This window comes from Gymnoscopelus braueri (assembly GCF_963280865.1).
Source record: "Gymnoscopelus braueri genome assembly, chromosome: 4".
Taxonomy (NCBI): Eukaryota; Metazoa; Chordata; class Actinopteri; order Myctophiformes; family Myctophidae; genus Gymnoscopelus; species Gymnoscopelus braueri.
Window position 1 is genome coordinate 15,736,363 of NC_137605.1, and position 20,709 is coordinate 15,757,071.

Genomic DNA, 20,709 nt, shown 5'->3' on the forward strand with positions numbered 1-20,709 from the left:
AAAATTAGCCTCTTTAAATTAACACGGGGGATTTTGCTGTCTAGTGAAGTTAAGAATTTGACTTCTAAAGTGGTTACATCATTCTGTAGGCCTATATCTAGCCTCATTCTCAGCCTTTACTCATCTCCGAGGAGAAAAGCCTGGTCACCACCCTAACGCAGAGAGTGTTTATAGGGGTGGGACCTCCGTTGTATGCATTTCCCCCGGAAACGATCTTTTCCGACCAATCACAACACTCGTTTCACTCACAGAGAATGTAACCACGCGTCACCAGACTTTCCACCTCGGAGGAAAGCCTGGTATTCGTTTCTATAGGGCCGTGTGATCCGTTCTACAGGCCATGCCTACTAAAAAAATAAAATAAAATAAAAAACCTGTGGTTCCGGGTGCGGGTTCCGGTTTTCCGTCGCCGCTTTGTTTTGGTTCCCATGCTGAATCGAGTATAACTACTAGTTTAGTCTCGCCAGTCGCTACGAGTTGGAATAAAGGATGGATATACCAAACGAAATATTCCTATAAGGATAAGCTAAACTACGCCACATCAAGGGTTTTATTGGGTAGGCCCAAAAATTATGATGCCCTTGATCGCAGGGAATTATTTTGGGTGATACCGGCACCCTTGGTTCCAGCCGTGGGTTCCGGCCGCCTGATGACGCGACTGATGACGCGCTCCCGACCGGATCAGAAACCCGAAAATGGTATTGATCCCAGGCTACGGAGAATGTAACCAAATTGGTAAAGCGTCATCGTCATTTCCTTGGCCGGTACTTACGCCAAATTCGGGTACTTCCGTTTAGACACTCAACCGGCTATGTCTTGCCCACTTTGCACAGTAGTCTGTTTAACCACTTTCAACCTGGCATCCATATTTTGGGTATATACTAAAATGTTCCAAACATTGTCGTGTGATACCATTATAAATCAGGCTTAATCACCGACTGTGTAAACCAGGGCTGGGCAACTTTGATGATGGAGAGGGCCACTATATTTCCACACTCACTCCAGAGGGCCACATTGCATATACTGTCTCGCCGTATTCTAACTTTTTTCGCTATTCTATTTTTTTTTCACACAAAGATAGCAAAAATAGCCAATCTACAAGCTCAAAACGCGTCGTGCTGCGACGCGTTTTGAGCTTGTAGATCGGCTACTTTTACTATTTTTGAATTGGAATCCAGATTTTTTTTTGTGCTATTTTTGAATTGGAATCCTGAAAAGTAACATTTTTATTTTATTTCAAATGCAGTTAGTTATTTAGCTACTATACTAGGCTCAATGTCCATCCCCAGAATCTAGGGACAGTATAGGGTTCATGTGGCTAAGTGGTCACTGAAAGACTTATGGAGAAGACAGCACAATGTTTCCTAATTATTGATTTCCAACACTGGCTGCCGTGTTCATTGTGTTGTACACCAATAAAATGAACACCTTTTTTACTTGCTCAGCTAAGGGAAACATCGTTTTGTACTCAGCATTCTTTATTCAGAAAATATACTGTTCTTTATGATGTGTCAAGATATTAAGTTAGTGACAACACAGCAGAAAGTCCCTCCAAATAATTACAGTTCTTTGGAATACATGCTTATCTAAACAAGAGAACTCTGTTTTGCACCTTTTTAATAAAAGTGCAATGTACCAATTACTGTAATTGTACGCAACACAGACCAAACATTTACCCATTGATTACATAAAAGCTGCAAGTAATGCTGCGAAAAAAAGAAGAAAAAACGTAACATGAAATTATGCCAACTGCGCGATTGTCGAAATTGAACAATGTTCAAAAATGTGAATTGTACGTATATAAGGGATAGGGCAGTTTTTCTACCGGTATAGCTAAATTGTTTTTTGCACAGCATTATCTATCTCACTATATAGGACAGAGCTGGACGGGGCTGAGTCCCTGTTCTTTTTGTCAGCGTCAGCGTTTTCTCCCCCGCACCCCCCATCGCCTGCTCCTGCTCCCCGGGCCATTCAGACAGGCCAGAGAGTCAAAGATGGAGCAGGTCTCTGCTCCCATGGCTTCAACCCCCTATAACCCCACCTCACCGCTCCCGTGCTCCCGGGCAGATGTTTCCCGTCCCTGCGGCTCGCAACGCCAATCGTTCGCAGTACAATTGGGGTCACATCACAAGATGGATCTGCTGCAACCCTTAAAGCTGCATCTCGGGGCCTTCTAAGAGGCAGTGTTAATGTGTGATCAGCACTCTAACAGCAGGGAAGCTATGGGCTAGTGGTCAGGGTCTAGAGCTCCACCGATTTAATCCGTCTAGACCAGTTTTCTTATGACATCGTTATCGGCAATTATGTAATAATAATAATAATAATAATGGATTTTATTTATAATGCACTTTACATTTGAAAGATCTCAAAGTGCTACAATAGGCAGTTGCATAAGAAGAAACATCACACCATTAAAAACATCTGAGAAACTGAAACAAAACAATTAAAACATGATATGGGGCATAAAGCCTAGAGGTAAAACCAGTCTAGCTAAAAAAAATGCTTTGTTAAAAAACAAAGAAAAAAAACGGAAGCGGATGGGAGCCATGTTTTTTGACATGGTGATCCATCTGGCCTATCCTTCTCAGAATCACCACGGGTGATCCCAGAGCTGCTCCAGCCCCTCCCGTGTGGAAAAAAACGAAAAAAACTAAAAGACACCAAACACGGTTCAGACCGTGTTCGGCACCAAAGCGCTACTCTGTGAAAACACGGTTCAGACCGTGTTTGGCACCCGATGTGTTAAAAGGAGTTAACCAACTGTGGCGCAAAAAGCGCCACACTGGCTGAGGGGGCGGAGCCAAAAGTACACCCTGCGTATGTCACTGATCACATGACCTCAATCAATTATCCTTTTTTAGGCAACACAGAAGGGGGGGGACTTTTTTCTTATTTCCACACAACAGCTCTAAGGTGTATTAAAGACATAGTTCAATGTTGAAAATCAGTGGTCTTCCCCTTTAAGTGATGAAGTGCTTTTCCTGTAACTAAATGTACTTATAGACACCATAGACATGTTTTTAGGAATGATTTTTGACAAGTCATGGCTGGAGGGCCACATGCTGTATAATAGACACACTGTACAGAGGGTCTTGGTGCTCTGTTGTGGGCTTCAGCTGGTTGCTGGGGTGAATTACACAACATACGGTCTATAAACTGTTTAGCTTTTTCATACCTGAGAAATATTGACGAGAGGTGTGTTAGGGGTCTTGTGTTCAAGGACACTTGCCGGCAGGAACCTGGATCGATTCTGGGAATCTTCCTATTCCCAGGCGGCCACTCTGGTGCAGTGTGGTTGGTTTGTAAACATCATCAGTGTTTCCCAAGCAAAGGGCCGGGACCTATTTTCATGTCGCTGACCCGCGTTTATGTACATTTCCTACAAAAGAAATTTACATTGTTACTTCAAAAAAATATATATAAAAAAGGATAGAGCTGTGAGCTTGTAGATCGGCTATTTTAGTTATATTTGAAATAGGGCTTAAGTGGTAAATTCATAAGTTCCGAGGGGACACACCCATAGACTGTATAAAAGAGAAGACACACCAAATGTGTCTTTTGGGTCTCCAGCTGAAAATGTTTAGGGAACTGCATCATCACACAGTTGAAAATCGAAAAAAAATTAATAATTATCCTACTAAAAGGGCGAAATCTTTGTCCGTCCGTCCGTCCGTCCGTCCGTCCGTCCGTCCGTCCGTGTGTGTGTGTGTGTGTGTGTGGGTGTGTCTGTAGTTCATCATGTACCTCAAGAACCATCCAACCGACCGAACTTCAAACTCGGTCAGTCAAGTCGTCGGAATCGCCGATCCAACCGATATGCCATATATGGGCATATATTGATGACATCAGGGATCTCTATATAGGCACTACAGTATGGGCATAAGATATAGGCATATATGGAGATCTAGTTGTCCAGAACCGCCGATGCGACCGATATTTAACTTTCCATGAAAATGTAGGTTTTTTTGGGCGGTGTAGCCGCCCCTATAAGTGGGGTTGGGACACCTCATTAGTATTAGTTTCCTGCACTGTGATTGGCCCACTTGGCCCACTTTCCTGTACTGTGATTGGCTGACTCTATTGGCTGACTCTATTCAGCACTGATTGGCTAGCGAGACACATGATGACATTAATAACCTATAAATAGGATTATGCACTTCCAAAAATCAATTTTTTTTGGAAGTGAGCTTCCATCACTATGATGACCACTGTGATGACACACCGCCCACTTCACACTGGGTGTGATTTTTGCCAGACCCAAGGGGTCGGGCTTACATGAGGCTTTGTACCTGTTTCGTCCATACATGGGCATGGTCACTTTGTCCTCCGGCCCCAGCCAAAAAGAAATCTGTCCCCCCAAAAAGTCTGTCCATACATGGGCACAGAAGGGACACACGTCGTGCGAAGCCTGGCCATTCAGATTTCGACCCCTAAACCCAGACTTCATTCTGGGTCTGGCAGAACCAGGTCTCCTGGTCTTGTTTCAATAACATTGACAATGCTGTACTGAATTTTATGATCAGTGTTGCCAGATTCTGTGAGAGAAACAAGCAACCAGGTCTAGGAAAACCAGCCCAAAAGAAGCGACTATGGGCCACATGAGCACTTTAACATGTACATCAGCTATTTGAAAATAGCAGATCTACAAGCTCACAACGCGTCGCGATGCGACGCGAGCTTGTAGATCGGCTATTTTCAAATAAAATATAGCAGGGAAATTATAATAAGCAGATCTGGCAACCCTGTTTATCATTTGTATTGTGATGTTTTTTTTGCCTGGACCACCGGAAGAATAGTCTCCACAATAGTGTAGACCAGGGGTCTTCAACCTTTTCAGGCCAAGGACCCCCTAGTTGACACAGAGATGAAGCAGGGACCCCCTACTCTATATTGTATAAAATTGTGTTTCAGATTAAAGTTGTTTTTTTTACTTAGTCCGCTCTTTTTTTCCCCTATAGCCTCTTTGCCAAAAATAGCCGATCTACAAGCTCTCAACACCTCGCGCTCCCCACAGATAAAAGGAATTCTAGGGTTCAAGTGGTTAATATAAAAAAAAACTAAATCCTATCACACAAAGATTTGGCAGACCTCCCCTACAGTAACTCTGAGGACCCCCTGTTGAAGACCCCTGGTGTAGACTAATGGGGTTCTTTAATAAATTAACGTGCTTCTATGGCAGTGGTGTAAAGTAACTAAGTACATTTACTCAAGTACTGTACTTAAGTACAATTTTGAGGTACTTTTACTTTGCTGGAGTATTTCCAATTGTCTATACTTTTACTTCTACTCCACTACATCTCAAAGGCAAATATTGTACTTTTACTCCACTACAATTATATGAAAACTTGGTACTAGTTACTTTCCAGATATAAATCATTATATTATAAAACATACATTAACCACTTTAGCCCTATTTTATACCTAGGCTATTTGAAAATAGCCGATCTACAAGCTCACAACGCGTCGCAATGCGACACGTTGTGAGCTTGTAGATCTGCTATTTTCAAAAAATTTACTTTTGGTACTTTAAGTACATTTTGATACCAATACTTTTGTACTTTTACTCAAGTAAATTTTGAATTCCAGACTTTTACTCGTAACAAAGTACTTCCACATTGCAGTATTGACACTTTTACTTAAGTAAAACATTTGAGTTATTTTTCCACCACTGCTCTATGTGCACTGACGACATCAGGGATCTCCATACTATATGGGACACAAAAGGGATAATAAAAGGGATACAAACAGACAGACGGGTTCAACAGGTATCGCATAACCGCGTGGCGCACGCAGTCTCGACTCGCATCGCTCCCGAGTAGGCCATAATAATAATAATAATAGTAATGATGATAATAACCATTTTGAATGGCTTTGCAAGGCGTGCAACTGGCTCCAAACAGCCACTCTCTGCCCCCCCTGTGTTAAATGTTAAAGGAGTCCGTAACGGTGTGTGTGTGTGTGTGTGTGTGTGTCGACTGGCTGCGATGCAGATGGCTACAGTGTGGGGCCTGCTGAATACATTAATCCATTTAGATCGGGAAAGAATCTGTGTCATTTTAAGGTTAATTTGGCTATTCGAAAATAGCAGATCTACAAGCTCATAGCGAGTGCCGCGCTATGAGCTTGTAGATCTGCTATTTTTGAAAAATGGTGAAGATGTGTGCAAATCTTTGAATATATATATATTTTTTAAAGCGAACATTTTTAACTAAAATCTTTGCTTCTGGGGATTCTACAAATGTCTTCTAAATCCTAAAAAAAACGTACGTTGCTATAATATCAGTGGTTCTCAAACTTTTTCATGTCAAGGACCCCCAAAATTATATGTATTTGGCCACGTATTTGTTCGCTTTAAGAAAAATATATATCAAAGATTTGCACACATTTTCACGATTTTTCAAAAATAGCAGATCTACGAGCTCATGGGTGCCGCGCTATGAGCTTGTAGATCTGCTATTTTTGAATAGCCCAAAGAAATCTTAAATGACACAGACGCGTTCCCGGTTTGAATGGGTTAACACCCATCCCCCCCCCCCTCGCCCCCTCCCCCATGGGTTATAATCGGGCGAGCAAACCTCCATCTCGCCGGAGCGTGGCATAAATGAAACCGCGGCGACCTTCTGCCAATGATCAAAGACGGCGCCTTGTCTCACCATCCCTCCACCCACCCCACAGGAGATGGAGAGAGATGAGGGAAGAGAGAGAGAGAGAGAGAGAGAGAGAGAGAGAGAGAGAGGGGGGGGATGAAAACCCACACAAGCCCATCTCGCATCCGGCAGTCTGAGCTGCTTTACATATCCATCGCTGTCGGGTGGAAACCTCGTATGTCCAAGACGGTTACTTTTCAGGAAAAGGGAAAAAAAATAACCATGCGTTCCAATGGAGCCAATGTAGTTATTGGGACTTAAAGGGATAGTTCACCCCCAACATGACTTTTTTTCTATCGATTAGTCACCCCATGGAGACTTTTTTTTATCCCGCGATTTTGTAACCCTTATTTTTCACCCGGTGGCAATTTTCTAAGTAATCGTGGGTGCTACACTCCCCTCACCAGCCTAGGGAGACTTGAATTCATGGATATTTTTTTGTTTTTGTCGAATTCCTAAGCTAATAATTTGATGACCGCCAGAGGAGAGGTTCCGGTAGGAGACAGAAAAGGGTCTCCTTTGAATCTCCTACCGGAACTGCTGCCTATACCGATCCGCTGGTCATCAAATTATTGTCTTAGGAATGCGACAAAAACTAAAACAAATCCATGAATTCAAGTCTCCATGGGGTGACCAATCGATCGGAAAAAGTGTTTTTGGGTGAACTATCCCTTTAATCTGGCAATAATAATGGTCTGGCAATGTGGAGCCTGGGACTACATCGCAAGCTCTTGTTAACACTTGTCATTGATTAAATATTTATACCACCTCCCACCCCTCTCCAGCATCTGTCAATCACAGGGGCCTGAGCGCAGACGCTGATTGGTTTCTGCAAAACGCCCACCCAGGGGCCAGAACGCTCTGCAGAAGACACACGATAATGTGAATTCACACGACCGGGCTACCCCCGCCCCCCCCCCCCCCCCCCCGCACTCACACACTTTCACATGTTTCTTTTTCTAGAAGAAATAGCAGATGAGCTTGTAGATCCGCTATTCCTGCTACTTTTGTCTGACACTGTAAAATGACAAAGTATTACATTACATCATTTATCTCCATATTTCGAAATATGGAGATACAAGGTTGATCTGCCCCGACTGCAACTATATCAAACACACCTTTCTGCTTCTAATTCCCATGAAATCGCGCAGGGATTGTTTATATATGGTGGTTTGTGTGTGTGTGTGTGTGTGTGTGTGTGTGTGTGTGTGTGTGTGTGTGTGTGTGTGTGTGTGTGTGTGTGTGTGTGTGTGTGCCTGCGTCACACGTGCATGAGCGTGCCTGCGTGCGGAGGGGGGGATGCATGAGGAGGGCAGGATGTGTTGCTGCTGGAGGAGCCATTACAGAGGATCCTTCATTACACCCTGGTCACGGCTTTAGAGTATTACCCCTGTGAACGCGCTGCTCTCTCTCTCTCTCTCTCTCTCTCTCAGCCCTGGGCACATAAGGCAAAGAGAGTAGATTGTCTAATCTTATTTCTTGTGTGTGTGTGTGTGTGTGTGTGTGTGTGTGTGTGTGTGTGTGTGTGTGTGTGTGTGTGTGTGTGTGTGTGTTAGTATGCGTGCCGTCCTCTGTAGCCATACAGCGGTGGCTGTTAAACTTATCAACACGGGACACGTTGACACGGATTAAGACCCGCAAACTAGTGGTTCTGATCTCTTATGCCTTCAGACACGCTGTCTGTTCTCTCACTGAAACGAGGCCTGCTTTGGAATGGAGATGGATTCCACCCGGCGTATGTTGGTTCGCGATCGATCAATCAATTAATCAAGCTTCTTAGTTTGTGTGTGGGGCTTATTTGTGCTAAATGGGTCTCATCCTCTAAGGCACGAGAAGAGACAAGAAGAGGAACAAAGACATGAATTGGAAAGACAGAAAAACTAGCCAATGGCGTCTTCTCGCTTTGAAATGCAACAGGCGGCTCTGGCACAACATAAACAAAGGCCTGGACTGGTTAACGTCTAGATCAGACTCTACCATGAGACAGCGGTGCTATAGGCAATCAGGGGCGGATATTTGCGCTAGGCAGACCAGGCACTTGCGTGGAGCCCCTGCCTAAAAAAAAGAAGAGATTTTTTAATTAAAAAATCTTTATTTAAAAATCTCATTAAATTACATTACAACGTGAAATCGCGCAAAGACACCCGACTTAATGTTTTGAGGGCAAAAATAATAATACATTAATTAAAAGGAAAGGGGGGCGAACCTGAGCTTTGCTTGGAGCCCCTAACTTCAAAAATCTGCCCCTGTAGGCAATACTGTATAAGGACATGATATGAGACTAGATATCTTCTGGGATTTTGGTTAGGCCTATCGAAATATTGTGATATGGCAGGAGTATTATCTTTTCCTGGTTTTAATCACTTAAGCCCTACTTTATACTTTTCCCCAAAATTAAAAAAATAGCAGATCTACAAGCATTGTGAGCTTGTAGATCTTTTTTTTAATTATTTTGGAAACATACAGTTAAATCATCACAATACGGGTTAGGGTTACGATATTTGATTTTGACGATATTGCCCAGTCCTAGACATTAGGCTTACATTCGATTTCAGCATCAATAGGCTCTATGCTCAGAAATCGCGCCTCTTCCTTACTTCCTTCGCCGGTCTTATGACACTAATGAGGGCTCTGTTCCATTTAGTGTAGCACAGTGGTTCTCAAACTTTTAATTTCAAGGACCCCCATAACTCTGAGAATGTACAAATGGAACCAAATGGACCCATTCCATTTGTACACTCTCAGAATTACACACCATAAGGGGCTTGGTGTAGCAGAGTCTTTCTAGAGAGCCAACAATATCAGCACCCTGACTCTGTTTGACCTGAATGGACCAGAGCCTTCATTCATTGGTGTCATTGGTAACACCTATAAAAGCCCAATTTCTTTCCAATATAGCTGCTGTGCATAGAGCCTATTAACAGACTTCTCTCTAATGCATCATTATGCATGCAGCCACTCATACACAGCTGATACCGTCCAAGTTTGTTTGTTGTCTCAGCTTGTCTATCAAATCAAGTCGATACAAAGTACAATTAGTCTAAACACAAATCTAGTGGCATCAATGAATAGACTCAGGGCTGCCAACAGCTGGGCCCCTGGAAAGACAACAAAGCATGGACCCCTGATGCTTTACTCATCACTGCACATGCACAGAACCACTGCACACTGAAATGTGCTCCCCTTACGTTTGACTCTAACTGGAGATAAATTTGGTTAAAAAAGAAACCCCAGGAAGAATAGTCTCCACAATGGTGCTGTATAGACTAATGGGGATCCTTAATAAACAATAAACAATGTCCAAGCTCTCTCTCCTCATAAACACATACATGTAAACAGAGATGGGGGCTATATACTGTACACACGCACGCAGGCACACACACACAACTCTTTGACACACTATACAAATAACAAGGTCAACAAAGACATGCACTTACACATTTCTTAGTAGAAAATGCAATTATTTATAGTACCTTATGGCTGCATCTTTGCCTCTTATACAGTATACATATACAGCCATCTTCGTTGACTTGGATGCAAAGACCTTTATGTCTTTAAAGATGAGCTGAAATGAAGAATATATTTTTTCACATTAGAGCATATCGGTGGTCATAATGAAGACATAGCTCACAATAGATGCCAAAACAATTGACAAAAAAAATCTATTTGTGTGCATTTTTTATCAATTTTATGTCAAACGTCTATAAAAGTCCAATCTTAATTTGTCAAAATGTAAAAATGTAATGCATTTTTCAGCAGTTCAAAACGAATTTCATCCAGTAAATTCGTGAATCGTGATTTTATTCACCTGGCTGTGATTGAAGCAAACATGAAAAGATATTTTCATGAATAAAAATCCTGCACACTGCTCTTGCTCAGCAGCCTCTGCTTTTATTTAAATTGACAAACGTTTCGGTCCCACTGGACCTTCATCAAGAGTGTCTTACAGCAATGATACCAACATCTTCTCACATAATATGTACACCCCTTCATGTTCACAGGTGTGAGACAATCACACTCCTCTGTAGGAGTGTCTCTCAGTGATTGTATGTGACCTGTGTGTGGCTCATCACCCTAAGACCTGGGCATGATTCTGTGACATCATGACCTATAGGCCCACACCGATGCCAACCCAACACATAGTATAAATGTACATTATTTACAGAAAATGCACAACTAAGAAATGTGAACATCGGCTTTGCAGCTTTCATAAATCATTCCAGCATATTATGCATAGTGTACAAGGTGTATCTAAAGCCCTCTCCAGACCAATCTGAGTCGGCCCGATTTTGGGCCGAATTGGCTTCGGGAAGCGTCGGCCAGTCGGTTAGGGGTCCGTCGGGGGGTCCGTCGGGACCTTTTCGGCCGACCCAGAGCCGACCGAACATGTTCAGCTTTTTAGCCGACTGGTAGCGCAGTGGCAGTGACAACAGAGGGCTGTCGGTGTTGCCAGATTATGTGAGAGAAACAAGCGACCATGTCTATGAAAACCTACATTCACTGTTTCTTGTTGTTGCTCCCAGAGAGAGAGAGATTGATTGATTTGCCCTACTTTTGCGCTGTGGTGATTGGGAGCAGGTGTGTAAATTTGTCCAGTGACGGAGTCACATGCATCCGTGTTTATGTATAAATATGTAATGCGCAAGTATGTAAACATGTCCTTCTGAGTGGGAGTTCAAGCATTGCATGAATAGGCTCGTAAAGCAGGGAGATAGTGACAGAGGAAGAGTGGTAGAGGGGGAGAGAAAGAGGGGGGAGAAAGAGAGAGAGAGAGGGAAAGAGAGAGAGGAGGGGAGAGAAAGAGAAAGAGAGAGGGGAGGAAGACAGAGAGAAAGTGGGTGAGAGAGAGGGAGATACCAGGAGCGAGGGAGAGAGAGGAACGGAGAAAGCGGGAGGGAGAAAGAAAGGGAGAGAGACGGAGGGAGGGAGAAAGAGGGAGGTAAAAAGCGGCAGAGAGAGAAGGAAAGAAAGAAAGAGGGAGAGACAGAAGGAGAGAAAAAAGGGAGAGTGAAAGATTGAGAGAGAAAGAGCGAGCGAGAGATTGAGGAGACGGAAAGAGGGAGAGAGAACGAGCAATTAAGTGAATTGCTTTCACCTGCTGCTGCTGCTGCTGCTGCTGCTGTGCGGAGTGTGCTACAGGGCATATCTCCGCCAAGCCAGGGTGACCTACCCAGGCTCATGAAATTCATATTCAGGCTAGTAGCCAATTAGAATGAAATCTTCAAAAACGGACTCATATACTGATACAGAACCATATATTGGCTATATATTATGGCTGTCGGGTGGAAATCTTGTATGTTCCTTTTTTATTATTATTTAAAAACAATTTAAAATCGTGAAAATAGCCAATCTACAAGCTGTAATTATTAATAATTAAGAAATACTATATTTTAAAGAGTGAAAAATCAACTAAAGTCATTATTAGTGCAAGTTCATTCACATTTCATTTGAATGAAAATAACTTGTGGGTAAAATACATTCTGTGAATCTAATGTGATTAATGTGACCGCTACTTCAGTCAGTGAAGTCCAGGGCTGAATGTGACATATTGAGACCTATATAACTAAATATTGGTCATTTGCCAACACATTATTTTGTGAAATAAATGGGTAATATTTCACAGATAGTTATACTATTCTTATAATATATTAAAATACAATCATCCTTAACCTTCAAGTTAAATGCATTATTTCCGTGGACTTAAAAATCATTTTTGGACTTAAAAATCTTTATTATTTTTTTGGATGGCCTTCCTGCCCTGGCAGGAAGGCCGGGCAGGGCCTTTGTGCCCTCCAAAAAATTACAACACCAAAGGCCAAGTGGCCTTGCCCCTAAAATGACGAAATTCCAGGCTTGAATGCAATAGATGTACTCTGAGTCTGTTACAAGTAAAAGTCCGGAATTCAACATTTACTTGAGTAAAAGTACTAAAGTATTGGTATAAAAATGTACTTAAAGTACCAAAAGTAAAAGTACAAAAATGTTTGAAAATAGCAGATCTACAAGCTCAGAACGCGTGCATCGCAACACGTTGTGAGCTTGTAGATCTGCTATTTTCAAATAGCTTATAGGTATAAAATAGGGCTAAAGTGGTTAATGTATGTTTCATAATGATTTATATCTGCAAAGTAACTAGTAACTAAACATTTCAAATAATTGTTGTGGAGTACAAGTATAGACAATTGGAAATACTCCAGTAAAGTAAAAGTACCTCAAAATTGTACTTAAGTACAGTACTTGAGTAAATGTACTAGTTACTTTACACCACTGCACGTCAGTGAAGAAAAAACGCTGGGAACATCCCTAAGTGGCTTTGCAGGGAAACAAGCCCAAAGTCGCTTATAATAAGCAGACCTGGCAACGCTGGCACGCTAAAAGTCAAATTAGCACATGAATGGCCAGTCGGCTGACAGACTTAAATGGCAACTTTTGCCAACCGAATACCAGTCTGTTGCAGTCTGGAGTAGTCTGCAATAGTCTGGACGAGTCTGTTTGGTGCGGAGTTGCCTTTAGATGCACCACCTAGACGCTTAATTTCATTCCATGGCATAACATGCCATGGAATCTCATCATTCAATCCTTCACACGTGATTCACATAGCTCATTGGCCCTCTTCCACATGCAGGTGATTCATTATGGAGACACGGCCGGTGCCACTCTGTTATGAATCTAATTCAAGATGGTGGCCAGTGAATTATGAACGTTCTCGATTAAAATATAATCATTACACTAAAATATGTATCTGAAAACATTTGAGGTGAGAAATAGGCAATGCAGTAACAATAGACGGGATTCCGCAATACCTTGTGGAGGTGCACGACTCGCAAGTGCCGACAACACATTATGTAGTTGCATTTAGATCCCATAGCCCGAGGGGACAGGATGGTCGGCTGAGACTGTGATTGGCTGAGACACACCCAGCCCGTTATACCAAGGTATTTTATAAAAGAAGGTACAGTCATCTATGGCATTTTCTCTATCCAGCAATTCCAGTTCCAATTCCAGATCCAATTTGCCTCCAATGTGCCAGAGGCGTACAGTCATTGGGGCCAACAAGGCCATGGCCCGCCATTGGCCCGGTCTGTGTAAACCCTGCTTGCCCTATAGGGGCAAGATCCGCCAGGGGGGAAAAACTAAAATCAACATAACAACATTAGCAGCCCCTCACCCTATAAGTCGCCTTTGTTTTCAAATGGGGCTCATTTGCATTCGGCCGAAATTGTTAATGAGTGGCCATTAGACCCGGATCCCCTCACTGCCCTTTTTGGAATCCCTGTAATGCTCAATGCGCACATCTCCGCACGCCGAGTTGTTGCTTTCACAACCTTACTCGCTAGGAGGCTTATTCTCCTTAAATGGATACACCCCTCCCCTCCTACGCATAACAGATGGATCCATGAAATTCTATATTGTCTCAAACTTGAGAGGATCAGGTTCTCCCTTAACGGCTCTTTGAAGATGTTTCACAAAATTTGGCAACCTTTTCTGGACCACATTGACACCCTTACTATGGTGGAAGAACTCACAAATTAGTGTCTCTCTTGACGTCGAGACTACATTGGTTCCCCCTCAATGACTTCTTAATATGTTCCACTAAATTGTACAACCTTTCTGGACCTCATTGACATCCCTACTATGAAAAATAACTCATAAATTAGTGTTCTGTGCAGAGAAACAACCCTCCCTCCCCCCCCCTTCTCTCCCCCTCCTGTTCCCTGGTATGAATGAGTGGCTTGTCTGTTGTTTGTCCTGTCTGTTTATTTTATTATTATTTTGTATGTCTCACGTTTAAAATGTACATTGATTACTCTATCTATTTGACTGTTTGTTCTGTTGTGCTGTGTCTTGTTTAATTGTTGTTTTGTTTTGTTTTTGTAAAAAAAAAATCAGACCTCTTTGTTTTTATTTTATTGTCATGATGCCCTTGTTTAATTGCAGGAAAAAAATTATAAAGAGATTTGTAAAAAAAAAAAGAGTGGCCATTAGAAAACCAGTTTCGCCGTCAAACTGGTTCTCCATTGTGCAGAGACGGGCACCTCTCTCCATTCAGAAATGTAATAGAAGAAGAACCGTCGTCCTAAAACACCCTGCCCCGGGTCTAAACCGGCGCCCTCGGTCCGCGAAAAAAATGGGGCAGTGTGTTTTGGGACGAGCGTTCCGTTTTCCACCCGGAATGGCTCGGTAATTCTCAATAGACTTATCAGCCGTTGTTGCGCGAACCCCCCCAAGATTCTGGCCCGGTCAACGTTAGAATTCACCAGACGCCACTGCAATGCGCATCAATGGTGCCTGACTGACCCGTGGACTGACCGTACCTTCTTCTATCAATTACCTTGTGTTTTACTAGAAAATACCATAGGCCTACAGTTATTATAAAATCTAGAGCGGACACCGGAAATCCCCGGCCATTCCTTTCAATGAAGTTCTCCATTTAATTTAGGCTTTAAAGACCATCCAGCAAATTCACACTCAATAACAATGCCAGGTTATTAAACTTCTCCTGACTCATTGTGGAGCACAATAGTTCTTAATTATTTTTTGTTTACAGTAGGATCTCTCCAGTTAGTGCAATACACTTTAGCGCAATGCAAAAGTCACTGCAGCCATATACTGTAAAATACTAGCGACTGTATTTTTTGTCTAATGTTAGCTGGGAGCAGCTTTCTGACTGGAAAACGACAATTTTTACTAGTCCAATCCAGACTATTGGGACTGCAACTATACAGATACCATAGCCAAAAATGCTTAAATGCTTTTTAAATGCTTAAAACAGCTGAACAGCTTAAATTTGGGAAAAGTGGGGGGGAAATAAATCAGCTTTGTCAGTCGTCATGTGCAATTTCGGATCGATATATCGTACCAACAGTACCAACCCACCAAGGAGGGAAAAAAACATCAAAATTTCCACTAACTGCATAAATGTCCCCATTGATCCATTTGATCATCATGTCAGTGTAGCGCTTAGTGCTGGTTCTTGCGGTCACAATTGATGAGACTGTTTTAGCTTCTGTGCTTTATTGACTACAAACAACGTAGCCTGCATGAACAACAATTATTCGGTGCCAAGTTTATATCCCAGCTTTGCTGGGTCTGCTGCTATGCGTTTAAATCAAGTCCTTTATACATTTGCACGGTTGAGCCAGCTCTCGCTCTCTCTCTCTCTCTCTGTCTGCTGACGTTCTCTATGGTGTGTGTGTGTGGTGTGGGTGTGGGTGTGTGTGTGTGTGTGTGTGTGTGTGTGTGTGTGTGTGTGTGTGTGTGTGTGTGTGTGTGTGTGTGTGTGTGTGTGTGTGTGTGTGTGTGTGTGTACAGCCCCAAGGTAACACCTGGATCAATTAAACCTTGAACAGCAGAGCCCAAACCACACGCCCCTCCCACAGTCACCCTGACAACCGAACCAACAAACCACAGCATGGCCTTCCTTCTGGGCTATGTGACGTGACCATGACTACAGATCCCATAACCCATGGAAAGTACAGTATGCTTTGTCAGTCCCGGCATTTGCCAATGGTCAATATATATACTGTATGTGCAAGTTCAGATCAATTGGCCAACCCACGGAGGAGAAAAAAGCATGAGAATGGACAGAGATATTTCATAAATAAATAAACAGATTCATTTTCACAGATTCAGAAATCTGCTTCCTCAGTTCCTACATAAGATACTGGTCAATATACATGTGCAAGTGGATTGGCCAAACCAGGCATAGAGACAAATGGATGAGGACAAGAGGACTGACAGTTTTATAGTAGGATTTACAGGATTTTCTCCATTTTATATGGTATGATTTTGTTATCCTATGGCTCTATACTTGGTCCACTCTTATTTTCCCCTCTATAGAGCTTGTAGATCTGCTATTTTCACATAATGTTTGCCCCATGTGTGTATGCATGTTGGCATGGAGTAGGGAAAAAAAGATAGCAATCCATGTACTGTATATGAACAGAAATGTATAATCCTATCCTGTGCTTCACAATAAAAAATATTTGAAACTAGAAAAAGTGCTCCTCGGAGCACAGGTCTCCGCCAGGTCAGGTAGGATATTGTGGCCTCCTGGTGGCGCTATAATAGGCCAATGTGAAAACGGTGCCATTTCTTATTAGGCCTTGCACGGCAATCGGACACTTGAGGCAATTTGAGCTAAAAATGTGTTTTGCTAAAGTAGACCTGCTGGTGCCGCTATAACAGGCCAATGTTAAAAGGGTGGCATTTGTTCCTCAACATAGTGTGAAGGTGCGTGCAAAGTTTGACCGCAATCAGACGGTGCGTTCATGATTTGCGGGATTTTGTTCAAAACAAGCCACTACAGCAAACTTTAGATGTCAATCTTAGCCAATGAGAATGGAATATGAAAAATCAAACACATCCGTCTTGATCACATGACTATGGAGATCATGTGTACCGATTTGCGTGACATTTGGATAAAATGGGAAGGAGTAATATAAAAAAAAAATGTTACGTAAGTCGGCCTCCTGGTGGCGCTATAAAAGGCAGATGTGAAAAATGCAGGGCAAAGGTTTTTCCTTGACCTCTAGGGAGTGCGCATACAAAGTTTTACACAGATCGATGCAGTTATAGGTACAAACATGAATCGGCCTGTTATAGCGCCACCATGAGGCTGATTTGAAATTTTTCAAGTGCCATTTCTTCCTCGGCATAGTGGAAATACGCGTGCAAAATTTCACGGAAATTGCATGCTGTGTTCATGATTTGAGGCATTTTGTTCAAAACGGAGTACTCCTGCAAACTTTGGAAGCCATTTTTAGCCAATCAGGATGGAATATGAAAAATCGGAAAGACCAGTTTCGTTTAATTACTATAGAGATACTGTGTACCAATTAGCGGGATTTTTGGACAAAATCTGTAGGAGTACTGTCAAAAAATATGTTTTGCACAAATTGGCCTCCTGGTGGCGCTATAAAAGGCCCATGTGAAAAAGGCAACGGTGGCGGAGATTAGATGGTCGCAGATGGACGGACACACACACACACGGACGGACGGACAGGGGGTAAAACATGCTCTCTCGCCATGCCTTTCGGCCTGGCGGAGACAAAAATAGCTAGTAATGATACTAGAATGGTTTTCAGGAGCGGTACTGTACACAACTTTCTACATACATCATGGAAGGAGCATAGCATGTGATTACCATTCACATCACCTCCACTGTGTGTGAATGGGTGAATGTAATGCACAATCTATGTAAAGCGCTTTGGATAAAAGCGCTATATAAATGCACCATTTACCATTTATATAGCCATGGCCTCTGGCTGCGGCCCAACTATTTTCAAATGGCTTTAAAAAATATATATAATAACGTCACCTTATGGATTTTCAAAAAATGTAATGTGACAATTTTGACAACAATCTTGTGAATTTAAATTGAATAGTAATTCATTGTATACAGTATAATCGTCGCTGTCTGGCAGAAACCAGCTCCATTTTTCAGCTTTTTTTTTTTAATCAGTGCTATTGAACACCCTTTACGTCTGCGTGTTGGTTAAAACAATATTGAACCAATGAAAATAAATTTAAAAAGCTTCTGACAAAACCAGCTAACTCCATTATATCCTCAAACTTTCTGCTAAACCAGCTAAGTCCACCAAAGGGGGGTGGAGTTAGCTGGTTTTGCTGACTCCAGGCTCCACCCCCTTTTGACCTCCAACCTCATTGTGAGCTTAGAGGTCCAGTCAGCTGTTCTGATCAATGATGAACAAAACTCTACTTTTTGTTCCGTTTTTGTCATTTCCTGAAAAATGAACATTTTGGAGTTAGCTGGTTTCTACCCGACAGCAGAGATATACAGTATAATACTTTTATATAGGGGTTTCCCCCCCCCCTTTCCCTATAGTGCTTGCCAACGTGTCGTCACCACGGGGGGGGCGTGGCATAGTAGCTGCAGACTAGGGTTAATTGGGCCCAAATGGCACCGGGGGTCAATTGGTCTAACTTTCTCCATCTTTCTCTCAGACTGCTGATGCCAATCACTTTCGTGATGACTAAAACTAAGACTAAATATATTGACAATCTTGTCAACAAATAAAACTAGACTAAAATGTTAGGGAAAATCAACCGGAAACTAACGCTATTGGATGGAAGGGCAGCGATGGCGGGTCTTCACTCAGTAGAGCCAGTATAGAAGCCCAAGAAGCATACCCTACTTTATCATCCATTTTTTAATTTTCAAAAATGCATATAATGGTAATTGAAAGAAGACTTTAAACTAGCGACAAAAAGCCTAAAGTATTTATGACAATGATTACCAAGGTAATAGAATCAAGTGTAAATCAATGGTGTGGTAATCGTTCTGCAGCCAGCAGGGGGGAAACAGTGAAACCTTCAAGGCATTAATGAGAACGGCAGTGCTGAAACGCACTTCCTTATTGGCTTCATATCCAGCAGAGATTCCTTGCCGCCTGATGTGAACACATAAATTGCACATTTGTATATTTCACACAGACAGAAGAGTTGTAACATGTAGCTATATAGTAATAGTTGTACTTGTATGTAGCAGAGTGGCTCACAACCTCAGCCTGATGGCCTGAAAGACTAATATCTCCCCCAAGTCATAAGGAATTACCTTTGTTTTAGTGGATAAGATGTTGGCTTTCCGTGCGGGGGACCCGTGTTCGAATCCTGGGCGTTTCACATAGACGTGCATGTAGTGACCATGTAGTATATTTGCTGTTAAAAACAAAAGTAAAATGTGAGATATTATGTAACATATTTTCCACCATAAATAGATGATTGTATTTGAATGCTGTACCCAGTGGTGTAAAGTAACGAAGTACATTTACTCAAGTACTGTACTTTTACTTCTACTCCACTGCATCTCAGAGGCAAATATTGTACTTTTACTCCACTACAATTATTTAGTTACTAGTTACTTTTCAGATATAAATTATGATATTATAAAACCCAGGGTTACGTATGTAACCCCGGTTTTATTAGTAACGTAAGTAAGGTACTTACTATGGGATATCATCGCCCCCTGGCGATTGCACAGAGCAACAACAGGACTCCCGAACTCCAATTCCTATTGGATAGGGTCGTGTGACGCAAAACACCGGCGACCGGTTGTGGTATAAATACCACTGCGTCACATGGACTCGCCCTCTGAAACCTTCCACTCTGCACCCCACACTGCGCACAGAGGGGGTTAAAAACGTAAGTACCTTACTTACGTTACTAATAAAACCGGGGTTACATACATAACCCTGGGTTATTATATCGTAAGCTGCAGTAAGGTACTTACTATGGGACACATAAACGTCCCCCGGGGGAGCCCATGTTTAACCAACCCTACCCAAATGCTTGCCCAAGGCCGCAGGTCCTGCCCTCGGCAAGACCATGGCCCCCAGGCAACCCAGACCCTTCGGGTCAGGATGCAAAAGGATTTATGGCAAGACCTTGACAGACATAAGTCCTGTCCCTAGTCACCAGCCCGGACAGACCCTGGTCTGACCGGCCCGTGACAGAGAAACCAAGGCCTCCTCCTCCCAGACCATGCCTAGCTGGTCTAGAGAGGGCTTGGAAGGCCAGCCAGGCAGGGAGAGAGAAACATGCCCCCAGGCATGACTCGCATTCCCTACCCTGAACCGGCTGCTGCCTACAAGTAGGAGGAAACCACATGCCACCAGGCATGTCTGTGTTTACCTAACTTTGAAGGCTGAAAAGGCCAGCCAGGCAGGGAGAGCCACATGCCCCCAGGCAAGCCTCCCACTCCCTGACTCCCCTACGTCGCCAGACGCAGACCCTGCTGTCGCAGCGGAGCTATCGCCGCCTCTGTGCATTTCACGAACACCCGGGGGCTCAGTGACATGCCAAACGGGAGCACTGTGTACTCGTACACTTTGCCTTCGTAGCCAAAGTGCAGGAACTTGCGGTGCGGCGGGTAGATTGGGACGTGAAAGTAGGCATCCTTGAGGTCTATACTCGTCCACCAATCTCCTGACGTATCGTTTGCAACAACGTCGCCGTTGTGAGCATTCGAAACCTTCAGAAATCTGTTCAAACCCTTGAGGTTCAGAATAGGTCTTACGCCCCCCCCTTTCTTTTTCACCAG